This window comes from Entelurus aequoreus, linkage group LG01 (assembly GCF_033978785.1).
Source record: "Entelurus aequoreus isolate RoL-2023_Sb linkage group LG01, RoL_Eaeq_v1.1, whole genome shotgun sequence".
Lineage (NCBI taxonomy): Eukaryota > Metazoa > Chordata > Actinopteri > Syngnathiformes > Syngnathidae > Entelurus > Entelurus aequoreus.
The window spans coordinates 11,682,191-11,695,747 of record NC_084731.1 but is presented as its reverse complement, the minus strand read 5'-3'; the positions used below and the strand labels follow the sequence as shown (position 1 = coordinate 11,695,747).

The 13,557-nt window shown below is 44.0% G+C and overlaps 1 protein-coding gene across 1 annotated transcript in view; it reads left to right on the top strand.

The window, feature by feature from the left end:
• zeb2b (zinc finger E-box binding homeobox 2b) overlaps nucleotides 1-13,557 on the top strand; it is a 234,907-nt gene that overhangs the window by 62,810 nt on the left and 158,540 nt on the right. The window lies entirely within an intron of this gene.

The following is a 13,557-nucleotide window of genomic DNA, read 5'->3' as shown; positions in this document are numbered from 1 at the left end:
TGTACTGTGCCAACTGTACTACTATATGAGTACGTCTTTTCTATTGTTTCATTGGAAATAAAACAGCAAAATCCATATGAGACACAATTGTGTCAAAATCCTGATTTTTTTTTTTTCATACTTGAAATAAGAAATTATTACTTAAAAAAAGTAGTTTTATACTTGTGAGTGTTGATGACACAGCTTTGCAACACTTGATATTCTAGTTTCAAGCATGTTTTACTCAATATAGCTCAGCAAATCTCAGCAACAAGCTGTAATATCTTACTGACATCATTTAGGACCAAAACACTTAAAACAAGTAAAACACTCTAACATCAAATCTGCTTAGTGAGAAGAATTATCTTATCAGACAGAAAATAAGCAAATATCACCCTTATTTGACATATTTCATCTTACTTAGATTCCAGTTTTTGCCGTGCGGCCGAAGCGCGGCGAGACAGCTGCGGCGGAGGCCAAAATAGCCGCTTAATTTTTTCAGGCCCGCTCGCATGCCTCACGTGCCGGCGAGCTGCACCTTTTCGCGGCGTCGCTGTCACGTTTGAGATGCTCTACATAGCACGCGCTCGGGAGCGGCTTCACCTACGATCGCCCTGATTCCTCCTCATACGCAGCCAACTGTAAACATAAATATAAATGTTTCCTACCATGTGAAAACACAAGAGAGGCCACATGCCTCAAGGCCTTATGCGCACACACACACACACACACACACACACACACACACACACACACACACACACACACATGCCGTCTCTCTAAAAATAGTTGTCCCGTAAATTAGGGCTGTGAACTAAATCAAAAAAGCTTCTTTCACACAGAGCGATCCTGCAAAAATTGGTGCATCAGAGCTGCAGCGGTAGATAAAAGCAGGGATAAAAGCGGGCTTTTAAGGGCAGTGTGAGAGGGGATCGTCATGTGCGAGCTTTACCGCAATTTGAGCAGTGGTGTGGCCGGCAAGGCCTTCTCTGCTGGCCTAACATAACCAGAAATCATGATCATGATTAAAGATAAAAGTCATTTTTAATTTCCCTAAATATCGAAAATTGTTCGTATTCCCTTCATGTGGTTAGGGTTAGGGTTAGGGTTAGGGTTAGGGTTAGGGTTAGGGTTAGGGTTAGGGTAGTAGGGTTATGCTCCTTCCAGTGCTGTTGTTTTTAGTTTAGAGTTTGTATCCAATCAGAATTCAGCTAGCTCATGTTGCCATGCTGTACGGAATCTGCCCGGGGGCCTTCGGAATCAACAATGCGGGCGTCTTTCCGTAAGTGAACGGACACATACGGTTGATAGACAATTTCGATAGCCGATCAGATCACGAGTTGTTGTCAGTAAGGCCTTCTAGCTGGCCTAGCGCCGTGATTGGATACTCACTTCGGAGTATCCAATCACAAGTTGCGAAAACAAAAGTGGCACCGGAACCATACGAGCCACAGAAAACTCAGCGGTTCAATAATCACGGAGATAAAGTGTTTGTCTTACACCTCGTAATCTGCTGACCTACTCAGTGGCCTAGTGGTTAGAGTGTCCGCCCTGAGATGGGTAGGTCGTGAGTTCAAACCCCGGCCGAGTCATACCAAAGACTATAAAAATGGGAGCCATTACCTCCCTGCTTGGCACTCAGCATCAAGTGTTGGAATTGGGGGTTAAATCACCAAAAATTATTCCCGGGCTCGACCACCGCTGCTGCTCACTGCTCCCCTCACCTCCCAGGGGGTGATCAAGGGCGATGGGTCAAATGCAGAGAATAATTTCACCACACCTAGTGTGTGTGTGTGACTATCATTGGTACTTTAACTTTAACTTAACTGCGGACAGACGAAGCCAAGCAATGCAGGTTTAGCGAGCGGTGCGCGCTCCCGCGAACGGAAATCAATTTTTTGGCAGGCATTCACATTTGGGCACGACACCGGCGACGAAACGGTTTGCTCGCCACTTTCACACGAATCAACCGACGACGAGCGGTACCACGGGCTTGTCCTGGGTCCTAGAAATTGTGAGTTGAAATATTTGATTTCTTTATTTTTTTCCATGTTTTAATTGCTGAAGCGAGTTTATTGAATGCTAAATGTACCAAAAAATAGACTCTTTTGTACACGGTTGAGGGGTTCAATATCCAGTGTGTTTCTGTATAGTATCTCCAGGCGTGTACATGTGGTGACATCACTTACATTATTTTGAGAGGTGATGCTTTTATCCGTCATCTTGTGGTTTGTATTTTCAATTTTCCTCATTTGGTCCAGTTGACCTTGTTTTTTTAATTTTCTCCTTCCCCCTAGAGTTACCCCTTGTCTGATGCCACTTAAGCAGCACCTTGGCAGCCGGATGGACACTCGGCGATTCCACTCCTCGGCTCTCCATGCCAGAAGATTCCTATGCTTTTTTTGCTATCTACTATCTGGACCATTCCCAGTGCCATCCAGCTTGGTGTTGTTTTTGTAGTTTCTACGTCTCGTAACTCCAACCCAAGTCTAGTTGATTTTTGTAAGTAGGACATCACTGAAGGCCTAGGTGGGAAACGCACAACCTGCCACTGAATTTAAAGTCACGGTAAAGGTAATTCTTGGGTGAGCGCTGCACCGCATGTGGAGGAATGCCGGGTGTTTCGGCCCGTCACACGCTGGATCTATCATCAAACCGTCCCCTCTATTCCCACGGTAAAGTCCGTGCACAACACTTGTGTGCACGTTCTACATATGAAAGGATAAACCTCCCCGCGACCCCCTCCCCGGCACGTATGACTGGCTGGTCCGCACTTGCCTACAGCAAACAACTGCACAACAGGTGCAAATTAAAATGAAAACGGGGCTTTGAGGCGGGGGGGAGAGACGGGGTCGGGCCGTCTGGGAGTGCGGTGACCTGCTTCGAATACCAATCGACAAAAAACCCTTTCAAGAGGTGTGACCACAAGGGTTTAGGCAAGTTCAGACTCAGTAATGCTGCTCGTGATGACAAAAAGGGCAATGGAGACCTGCGCGTGAAGGAGGGGGGGGAGGGCCGGTCAGGGTTCTCCTGGGTGGTCCAAATCTACCTTGGTTTGTTGATGCTGAGCCTTTGTCGCACCGTGCACCAAAACTACTATTATATTTGAGGAATTCACCCCTCAGAGCCGCCGTCGCTCAACTTCTCGGGCTCGAATGCGACTTCGGAGTTGCGTCAGAGCAGACCTCTAGAACAAAGGGTGAGCTCGCCACTGTGTCCCGATCTATGGAGGCAGATTCAATGCCCGTGAATGACATTATCTCAGGGCAGGCAGGTTCCAAAGGGGCTATTGTGCGCCACTAAAAGGATCGAGAGAACATCTCTTTGTTGCGCAATTGACTTCAACTCCCACGTGAGGAAGGCGGGGCCCCCTGCCCACTTTTCCACACAACACATTTCCACTGTGGAGAAGAAAAGTGGTGCTTTCATTTATTTTTGTCACCACTTTGTGTCTTCTGCTGCACGGGGGCGGCCAACTTGTCTCCCAAAACTACAGCCGATGCCATCTTCCCCGAGCGTCAGCTGTCTGTTGGCGTCAGGGGAGCCTGTCAAGGCGCGCTAACGTTCAGAACGACGCCTTTGTTAAGGTGCCACCGCTAACTAGTCGCTCATCCGCCGCCATTGTGCCGCGCAACAAAGTAATTCTAACCTACGAACATTTCGCAGGGCCCGTCATTTCGTCGCCCTCTTCATCATCCTTTTGTGGCGCCCCGGCGAGCGGAGGAAGACAATGCTGTTTACGTCTCCGCTCGCTCGTCTTACCTTGCTGTCAAAACGCCATGTCGGCGGCGTAAAGTGTTACCTGTTACACTCCGCCGCTAATTAAGTTGACATGTGTTTGCTGTTCACTTGGATGTTGCTATCTGACACGGGCTTTCACAGGCCTGCCATTAGCGGTGCCTCTTGTGCGCCGAACGCCGCCGTTCTATTGATTAGGGCGGGGAGATGGATGGCGAGTGACAGTCTTACGAAAGTCTCATCATTTCTTCGATTAAAATGAATAAAGACGAAAAAAATGCGTGAAACTGCAGGTTAGAAAGCAGACAAGCAGCATCGGGTTGACCCAGGCTAAAATAACATTGTTACACCAATATGTTGGTACCGGTACCGGTACCAACATACTTTTCGGTACTTTTCGATACTTTTCTAAATAAAAGGGGACCACAAAAAATGGCATTATTGGCTTTATTTGAACAAAAAAACGTAGGGTACATGAAACATATGTTTATTATTGCATTTTAGTCCTTAAATAAAATAGTGAACATACTAGACAACATGTCTTTTATTTTTTTTAATTTTTTTTAATTTTTTAATTGACATCCAGCATCAGACATTCCTATCCATTACATCATATTCACATAAATCATATATCTATTGTCTGCCCTAAATGTCAAAATATTTGTGTTTACATCCCACCCATACCACCCACCCCCCCACAAAAAAAGAAAGAAATAACAACAAAAAAACAAAGTAATATCTACAAATACATCGATTAAATAAACAGAAAATAAATAAATAAATAATACATTAATAATAATAATAATCAGAAACAAAATAAAATATAAACAGATACAAATATATATATATATATATATATATATATATATATATATATATATATATATATATATATATATATATATATATATATATATATATACACATACACATATATAAATATATATATATATATACATATAGAGTGAAGAGTTTATCAAAAAAATCTTAGCGTACATGAAACATATGTTTATTATTGCAATTTAGTCCTTAAATAAAATAGTGAGCACACTAGACAACTTGTATTTTAGTAGTAAGTAAACAAACAAAGACTCCTAATTAGTCTGCTCACATATGCAGTAACATATTGTGTCATTTATACACCTATTATTTTGTCCACATTACGAGGGACACGCTGTAAAAATTGATTATTAATCCATTTACTGTTAATATCTGCTTACTTTCTCTTTTAACATGTTCTATCTCCACTTCTGTTAAAATGTAATAATCACTTATTCTTCTCTTCTTTGATACTTTACATTAGTTTTGAATGATACCACAAATTTGGGTATCAATCCGATACCAAGTCGCCACAGGATCATACATTGGTCATATTCAAAGTCCTCATGTGTCCAGGGACGTATTTACTGAGTTTATAAACATAACATAAGTTTTTTTTTAAATGAAAGAAAAATTTTTGATCAAATTCCGGAGGGCCCGCTTCGGGAAAAGCCTTATCCCTGCAGCTATAGCCGCCCTAAACAGCAGGCCCGGCCGACCTGTCCGAACAACATATGCTGCCATCTAAGCGCCGTCTTTTTCATGGACGCCCCTGCTTATTTCAGCAAGACAATGCCAAGCCACGTGTTACAAGAGCGTGGCTTCGTAAAAAAACGATTGCGCGTACTTTCCTGGCCCGCCTGCAGTCCAGACCTGTCTCCCATCGAAAATGTGTGCCGCATTACGAAGCGTAAAATACGACAACGGAGACCCCCGGACTGTTGAACGACTGAAGCTCTACATAAAACAAGAATGGGCTTCAAACAATTAGTTTCTTCAGTTCCCAATCGTTTATTGACTGTTGTTAAAAGGAAAGGCCATGTAACACAGTGGTGAACATGCCCTTTCCCAACTACTTTGGCACGTGTTGCAGCCATGAAATTCTAAGTAAATTATTATTTGCAAAAAAACAAATAAAGTTTATGAGTTAAAACATCAAATATGTTGTATTTGTGGCGCATTCAATTGAATATGGCTTGAGAAGGATTTGCAAATCATTGTATTCCGTTTATATTTACATCTAACACAATTTCCCAACTCATATGGAAACAGGGTTTGTACATAGTGAAGCATGTTTCGCTATTCCTCGTCCTGCAGTGATAATGATACATGTAAGAACCATACTTTATTTGCCGCCATGGAGGCGAGGATTAGTGATTTAGAAGTAGCTAAAACACAGCCGACGGACGTTAGCCGCGAGCTAATGTACAGTACGCATCACTGTATTTTTGCCTCGTCCATCACTTTAAGCATGAGCGAAGAATGCAGAATGCGCCAGGACCTGGTCGGGACCTGATAAGTCCGAAATAGAAAGAGGTGACGCGGTATTATCTGCTCACAGATGGTACCTGATGATTATTCGAGCTAAACAATGCCAGCCGGGTCCTGGACAGTCTTGCTCCTTAATGCTTCACCATCGCATTGCAAAACTCTCACAGGCAAAGAAATCCAGTGTGTAAACATCAACGCCAGACAAAGAGGGACTTTTAGAGGCCAAAGACCAGCGAGCCTCATCATCAGGTGAGTAGTTCCCCCCCGAGGAGCCGGTTGAGAGGTGCTGCACCTGCTATCCGCGGCGCTAACAATGATAATCGCATTCATTTAAGCATCCCGAGGAGAAATTGAGCGCCGCGAGGAGGCTGCACTTCCAGACGGAGAGACGGAGCATGCACCGCTCCTCCTCGTGGGGCAAGCGGTAAGAGGTGATGGCCGGGAGGAGGAATGACTAACACCCACGCTGTAACGCTAACTCCCGGCTGACTCTTTTAGCCAAGTGTCGAGGCTTAGCTCCGGGTGACACGCTCGGTCCTCCTACACCGATAATGAGCCTGGACATTCTCCCTATTGGAGGATAACTGCTCGCGCTCGCTGTCTGTCTCATGAATGTGAGCCGAGCGGATCACCTGGATAGCTGAGAGTAAGATAAGGGGGCGGGGGGGTGTAGCGGTCCTGGTGTGTGTGCGGGGGGGGTGGGGCGCCAAGGTGGAGGCGAGGTCGCTGCCTCATGGCTACAACCGGCACAAGTGGATTTCTACCGTGACCTTTTGTCTGCCACCATTCCTCAGCCGCGGTGGAAAGCAACTACCATTTGTTTTTGAAGGCGAGAGCCGTCCAAACTTTCTCTGATTAAAGCTACGTCTACACTAAGCCGGATAACTCCTTAACCCTGTAACACCCCTTGTTGTAAAATTACAACGTTACCTTTAACCATCCTAAAAAACAATCTGTTATATATATTTATTTATTTTTTACCACATTTACATAGTCATTGGGTCCTATTGTTCAGTCTCACAAGGCTATCGGATCGTACATTTGTTTATAAGTCACGCCTTCTGGCCATGAACTCACACAACCTCTCAAGGTTTCCTTCGAACAAAATCTATTTGTTTCATTGGACTCGATTCATCAGATTCAAGTAATTAAAATGTATTTTATATATTTTTTGGTTGTTATTACAATGTCTATGTATATGTAGTTATTGTGGAACAGATGCATCAGATTTCATTTAGAGCTTGTTATATAATTGTTGCATTTATAAAAGAGGGGGAAAAAGCATATTTGTAATAAATGACTTCATAAAATTATAACTAATGTGTGATTATTATTAATGGTATTTACCGTTATGGGGCTAAGTAAGCAATCAAGCCTGCAAATGAACCCTTAGTTGTTCAGACAACGTGAGTACAAATACAGAAATTCTGTTCCCATCAAAGCCCAATGTTGCAATATTACAACACTTCTCCAAAAACATACGTAAACATTTTTTTTTTAACTCGAATGCAACGGGTCCATCAGACCCACAAACGCTGGCTGAGTAACAACTATATGAACGTTGCACGGAACATTTCTCCGCCGGTTTCTGCATCCCACAGGGATTCTTCTTTTGTGTTTCTGCACCTGCGATTCCCACTCAAGGTTGCAACATTGTTTGTCAACACTGTCTGCTCTCATTTTCTCGCACATTTGACCATCTAAAGTTCTGTTTACCTACACTCTGTCCTCCTCCTGTTTAGACCTGCTGTGTGTGTGTGTGTGTGTGTGTGTGTGTGTGTGTGTGTGTGTGTGTGTGTGTGTGTGTGGTACACAGAACATCAATTTTCCACACTTCTATTAGCCCCGGGTCCAGTGGACCGGACATCTTATATGTAATATAAATGTGTAGGGGGGGTGTATGGTGTAAGGTCATTAAATATGTGAAGTGAAGTGAAGTGAAGTGAATTACATTTATATAGCGCTTTTTCTCAAGTGACTCAAAGCGCTTTACATAGTGAAACCCCAATATCTAAGTTACATTCAAACCAGTGTGGGTGGCACTGGGAGCAGGTGGGTAAAGTGTCTTGCCCAAGGACACAACGGAAGTGACTAGGATGGCGGAAGCGGGGATCGAACCTGCAACCCTCAAGTTGCTGGCACGGCCGCTCTACCAACCGAGCTATACCGCCCCGTATATGTATTCTGATATATGTTCTTCACGGAAAAGGAGCCAAAGTCAGTGAGTGTCAGTTTGAAAAATTCATTAATTGTATAATTTTTCTTTTAATAAAGACCCGAACACCACACAAATAATTATTTTAGCCTAAGCCTCGTTTCAGCCGCACTAAACCCGCGTTTAAGGTCACCCTCCTCTATTTCTGGAATCTCCGGCTCTTAGCTTTGTATGGACTCATCGGTCGTTTACAAACTGAGTTCGGAGAGGAAGTGACGTCGGAAAGATGGAGGCGAGTCATCCAGACATGCCCGTGTGGTAATCACACATGAATACCTTAAGAGAAGCAAACGCGTGATTGCAGCTATCTGGGATACAACACATCTCAGCAACCGGCAACATACAGTAGATGGTTGAGTGACGGTTTTGGGATAAGGCCTGGGAGAAAGGGCAGCCTGTTTGTCAACGGGTGTGTTGTGCCAGAGGACCGGCAAGAGAACTTTCCAATGTCCAAAAACGTTGTCCATTTGTCAAAGGGGAGACAACGACAGACTAGGATAAACAGCGAATAGCAGACTATTACTAGTTATGTGTACACTATATTGCCAAAAGTATTTGGCCACCTGCCTTGACCCACATATGAACTTGAAGTGCCATCCCATTCCTAACCCATAGGGTTCAATATGATGTGGGTCCACCTTTTGCAGCTATTACAGCTTCAACTCTTCTGGGAAGGCTGTCCACAAGGCTGCGGAGTGTGTTTATAGGAATTGTTCCACCATTCTTCCAAAAGAAGAACCAACACTGATGTTGGTCGAGAAGGCCTGGCTCTCAGTCTCCATCCTAATTCATAAGAAAGGTGTTCTATCGGGTTCAGGTCAGGACTCTGTGCAGGCCAGTCAAACTCATCCACACCACACTCCATGTCTTTATGGACCTCGCTTTGTGCACTGGTGCACAGTCATGTTGGAAGAGGAAGGGGCCCGCTACAAACCGTTCCCACAAAGTTGGGAGCATGGAATTGTCCAACATGTTTTGGTATCCTGGAGCATTCAAAGTTCCTTTCACTGGAACTAAGGGGGCCAAGCCCAACTCCTGGAAAACAACCCCACACCATAATTCCTCCGCTGACCCATCTCTGTCAGTTTAGGTGGCTGAGTTGCTGTTGTTCCCAAACTCTTCCCTTTTCCTATAATAACGCCGACAGTTGGACTTTGGAATATTTACGAAATTTCACGACTGGATTTGTTGCACAGGTGGCATCCTATGATGCTAACCACGACCCATCAGGAGCAAGGGTGAAGTGTTTTGCTCAAGGACACAATGGACTAGGTTGGTAGAAGTTTGGGATCGAACCAGGGTTAGGGTTAGGGTTGGTTGGTTGGTTGGTTAGGGTTAGGGTTAGGCTAACCCCTAACCCTAACCCTAACCCTAACCCTAACCCTAACCCTAACCCTAACTCAGGTTGCTGGCAACCGCCACTCTCTTAACCGTGCCACGCCGTCCCCTATGCGTACTAGGTCGCGTTGCGCCGGCGGACGGAGGGGGGGCAGGGGGGTCTTGAACGACCATTGTGTGTGTGTGTGTGTGGACACGGATACGGTTAGGTGGGATTTACCCTGGATAACCTTAGCCGGGGCCTAAATTGGACGAGAGCTGGGACAAAAAAAGACAATTTTGGATATTTTGGTGCTATCTTGTCTGGGACCGAACACAGGGGCCACATTGATGCCACAAGAGGGGCCGAGTCGGTGAAAAGAGGGCAGACAAAGACCCTGAAAAGAGACAGGGAGAGTGACGGGAGGAAGGAAAGGGGGGTGGGAGCAATCAATGGTACAAACTCAGCGGAGTGTAAACACAAGCGGAGTGGGATGGGTTTGAGTGGGATGGGTCAGGCAGGGGAGGAAGGTGAGGGACGGGTTGGCAAACCTTTACTTTACGAAGGTAAGTCCCCCTACTGACTGCACCATGACACGCGTCAGGCTGCGGCGCGAAAGGGGTTAAAATTAGAAAATTTAATTTATTTGATAATTTCCCAGAATAATTAGAGTTAATGTGGGTTAATTAATATGCAAATCTCTCAGCAGATGTTCACCGGTGAAAGCTGAGGAAAAACAGCCCCCCCCCCCCCCCCCCCCCCCGTCCCCGTCTACCCTTCCTCCGCCCGCCTTATTGGCCCGTAATTACTGTAACTAACCAAATGTACACACGGTGAGAAAACACCAAGCTGGAAAAAAGGAGGCCTTACGTGAAAAGGAAGTACGCTCCTGCCACAATAAAAGCCTCTTTTTACTCTCTAGGGCAGGAGAACACCCGGGGTCACACGGATACGAGGAGAAGTTGGCAACTATTGAATTATATTCCGTACTATACCGCCTCTGAAAAGTACCAGACCAACACTGGTTTTACGGGCAGAGGAGCATGTTTCGGCAGCGCACAATCACAGAGTACTTACAAGCAGACACAGTGTATGTGTATATGTATATATGCGCACTAATTGACGGAAAGAGCATGCACTTGGCGCGATGATGTCATGTTGTCGATGGAAAAATGCATTTTTAGACCATATGATTTGTATTGCCATATTTTTGCTGAAAGGATTTAGTAGAGAACATTGACGATAAAGTTTGCAACTTTTGGTCGCTGATAAAAAAAAGCCTTGTCTGTACCGGAAGTAGCGTGACGTCACAGGTTGTGGAGCTCCTCACATCTGCACATTGTTTACAATCATGGCCACCAGCAGCGAGAGCGATTCGGACCGAGAAAGCGACGATTTCCCCATTAATTTGAGCGAGGATGAAAGATTTGTGGATGAGGAAAGTGAGAGTGAAGGACTAGAGGGCAGTGGAAGCGATTCAGATAGGGAAGATGCTGTGAGAGGCGGGTGGGACCTGATATTCAGCTGGGAATGACTAAAACAGTAAATAAACACAAGACATATATATACTCTATTAGCCACAACACAACCAGGCTTATATTTAATATGCCACAAATTAATCCCGCATAACAAACACCTCCCCCCTCCCGTCTATATAACCCGCCAATACAACTCAAACACCCGCACAACACACTCAATCCCACAGCCCAAAGTACAGTTCACCTCCGCAAAGTTCATACAGCCCATATATTTCCCCAAAGTTACGTACGTGACATGCACAAAGCGGCACGCACGTACGGGCAAGCAATCAAATGTTTGGAAGCCGCAGCTGCGTACTCACGGTACCGCGTATCCAACTCAAAGTCCTCCTGGTAAGAGTCTCTGTTGTCCCAGTTCTCCACAGTGCCAATGGTAAAGCTTGACTGTCATCTTTCGGGAATGTAAACAATGAAACACCGGGTACGTGTTTGTGTTGCTGCAGCCGGCCGCTAATACACCGCTTCCCACCTACAGCTTTCTTCTTTGCAGTCTCCATTGTTCATTGAACAAATTGCAAAAGATTCACCAACACAGATGTCCAGAATACTGTGGAATTTTGCGATGAAAACAGACGACTTAACAGCTGGCCACAATGACGTCCCAAAAATGTCCGCTACAATCCGTGACGTCACGCGCAAACGTCATCATACATAGACGTTTTCAGCAGGATATTTCGCGGGAAATTTAAAATTGCACTTTATAAGTTAACCCGGCCGTATTGGCATGTGTTGCAATGTTAAGATTTCATCATTGATGTATAAACTGTCAGACTGCGTGGTCGCTAGTAGTGGCTTTCAGTAGGCCTTTTTATAAAATGCAATTTTAAATTTCCCGCCACACTTCCGGTTCAAAACGCCTTTGGAGGATGACGTAAACGTTATTATTGTCTTACCTTTAGGTATAAATGAGTCCATGCCAGCTCCTTTTGAAGAAAAGCATCGATATAGAAGTCTTCCTTATCTTTCTTCAGTTTTAAAAGTCTCTCTGTCTCGATGGAGATCTTCCTTTTAAGTATTACCTCCTGCTTCGATTGAAAGTCCAGTTTAGAAAACTGTTTTATTTTAGATATGTAATCCTTCATGGTAAAAGTCCAAACAAACAATGGCTGCGCACTCTTGCTGCCGGTTGTCTTCTTCTGCAGCACTCTTCTGCAGTACCAGCAGTCGCAAGAAGGATCACTAGCGCCCTCTACCACCAGGAGGCGGGAGTCATTTATTGACTCATATTTGACCCGGCGGAAGTGCCAAGCATGCGCTAATTATTTTGCGAAACGAGTTTGACCCGGCAGTAATTCGAGGCATGCGAATACCATATTCCCGGCGCCAATTCAAGGAAATACGGTATGTCTTGTGTTTATTTACTGTTTTAGTCATTCCCAGCTGAATATCAGGTCACCCCCGCCTCTCACAGCATCTTCCCTATCTGAATCGCTTCCACTCCCCACTGGTCCTTCACTCTCACTTTCCTCATCCACAAATCTTTCATCCTCGCTCAAATTAATGGGGAAATCGTCGCTTTCTCGGTCCGAGTCACTCTCACTTCTGGCGGCCATCATTGTAAACAATAGGGAACTTTGCGTATCTGTTCAATTGACTACGTCACGCTACTTCCGGTAGGGGCAAGCCTTTTTTTTAATCAGATACCAAAAGTTGCGATCTTTATCGTCGTTGTTCTATACTAAATCCTTTCAACAAAAATATGGCAATATCGCGAAATGATCAAGTATGACACATAGAATTAGGGATGATGTTTGATAAGAAATTATCGAGTTCGAGCCTATTATCGAATCCTCTTATCGAACCGATTCCTTATCGATTCTCTTATCGAGTCCAGATAGGTTGTTGTATATGGAAAAAAACACACAATATTTGGTTTAACAAAAGCTCACTTTTATTATATAAAAAAATTATATATCTAATAAATAAATAAATATTGACTGTTACCCCGCTAAAAAAATAAAATAAAACAAATACATATTGACTGTTGTTACCCAAAGTATATTAAGTGGGATTTTTCAGAAAAACAAATATATACAGTAACACAAAAACAACCTGTCTCTGTGATCACTATAGGTGTATAAATAATAATATAGTGTTAAATAAAATCAGTCCCAAAACTGGAAATAATACAGCTCTCCAAAAAGTGCACTTCTGCTGCTATTGGAACATAACTGTTTGTTATGATGCTTTGACATTTTTGCACTTTATTTCTTTATTGAAAGAAAATTCTATGAAGGGAAAAGTTCTTTGCAAATGTGGTTACAATGCTAAAAAATGAAAAGTTAAAGCTAAAAAAAGAAATGCACTTTATTGAGTTAAAATCTTTCTTTTTAGGGGGAAATATGTGATGTTATGAGCTAGGGAATATAACAACTACACTACCCAGCATGCAACGGGAGTGACGAGCATGCGCGGTAGCCCCGAAAAGTGTTGTTGGATGTCGTCACCTGTGAAAGTAA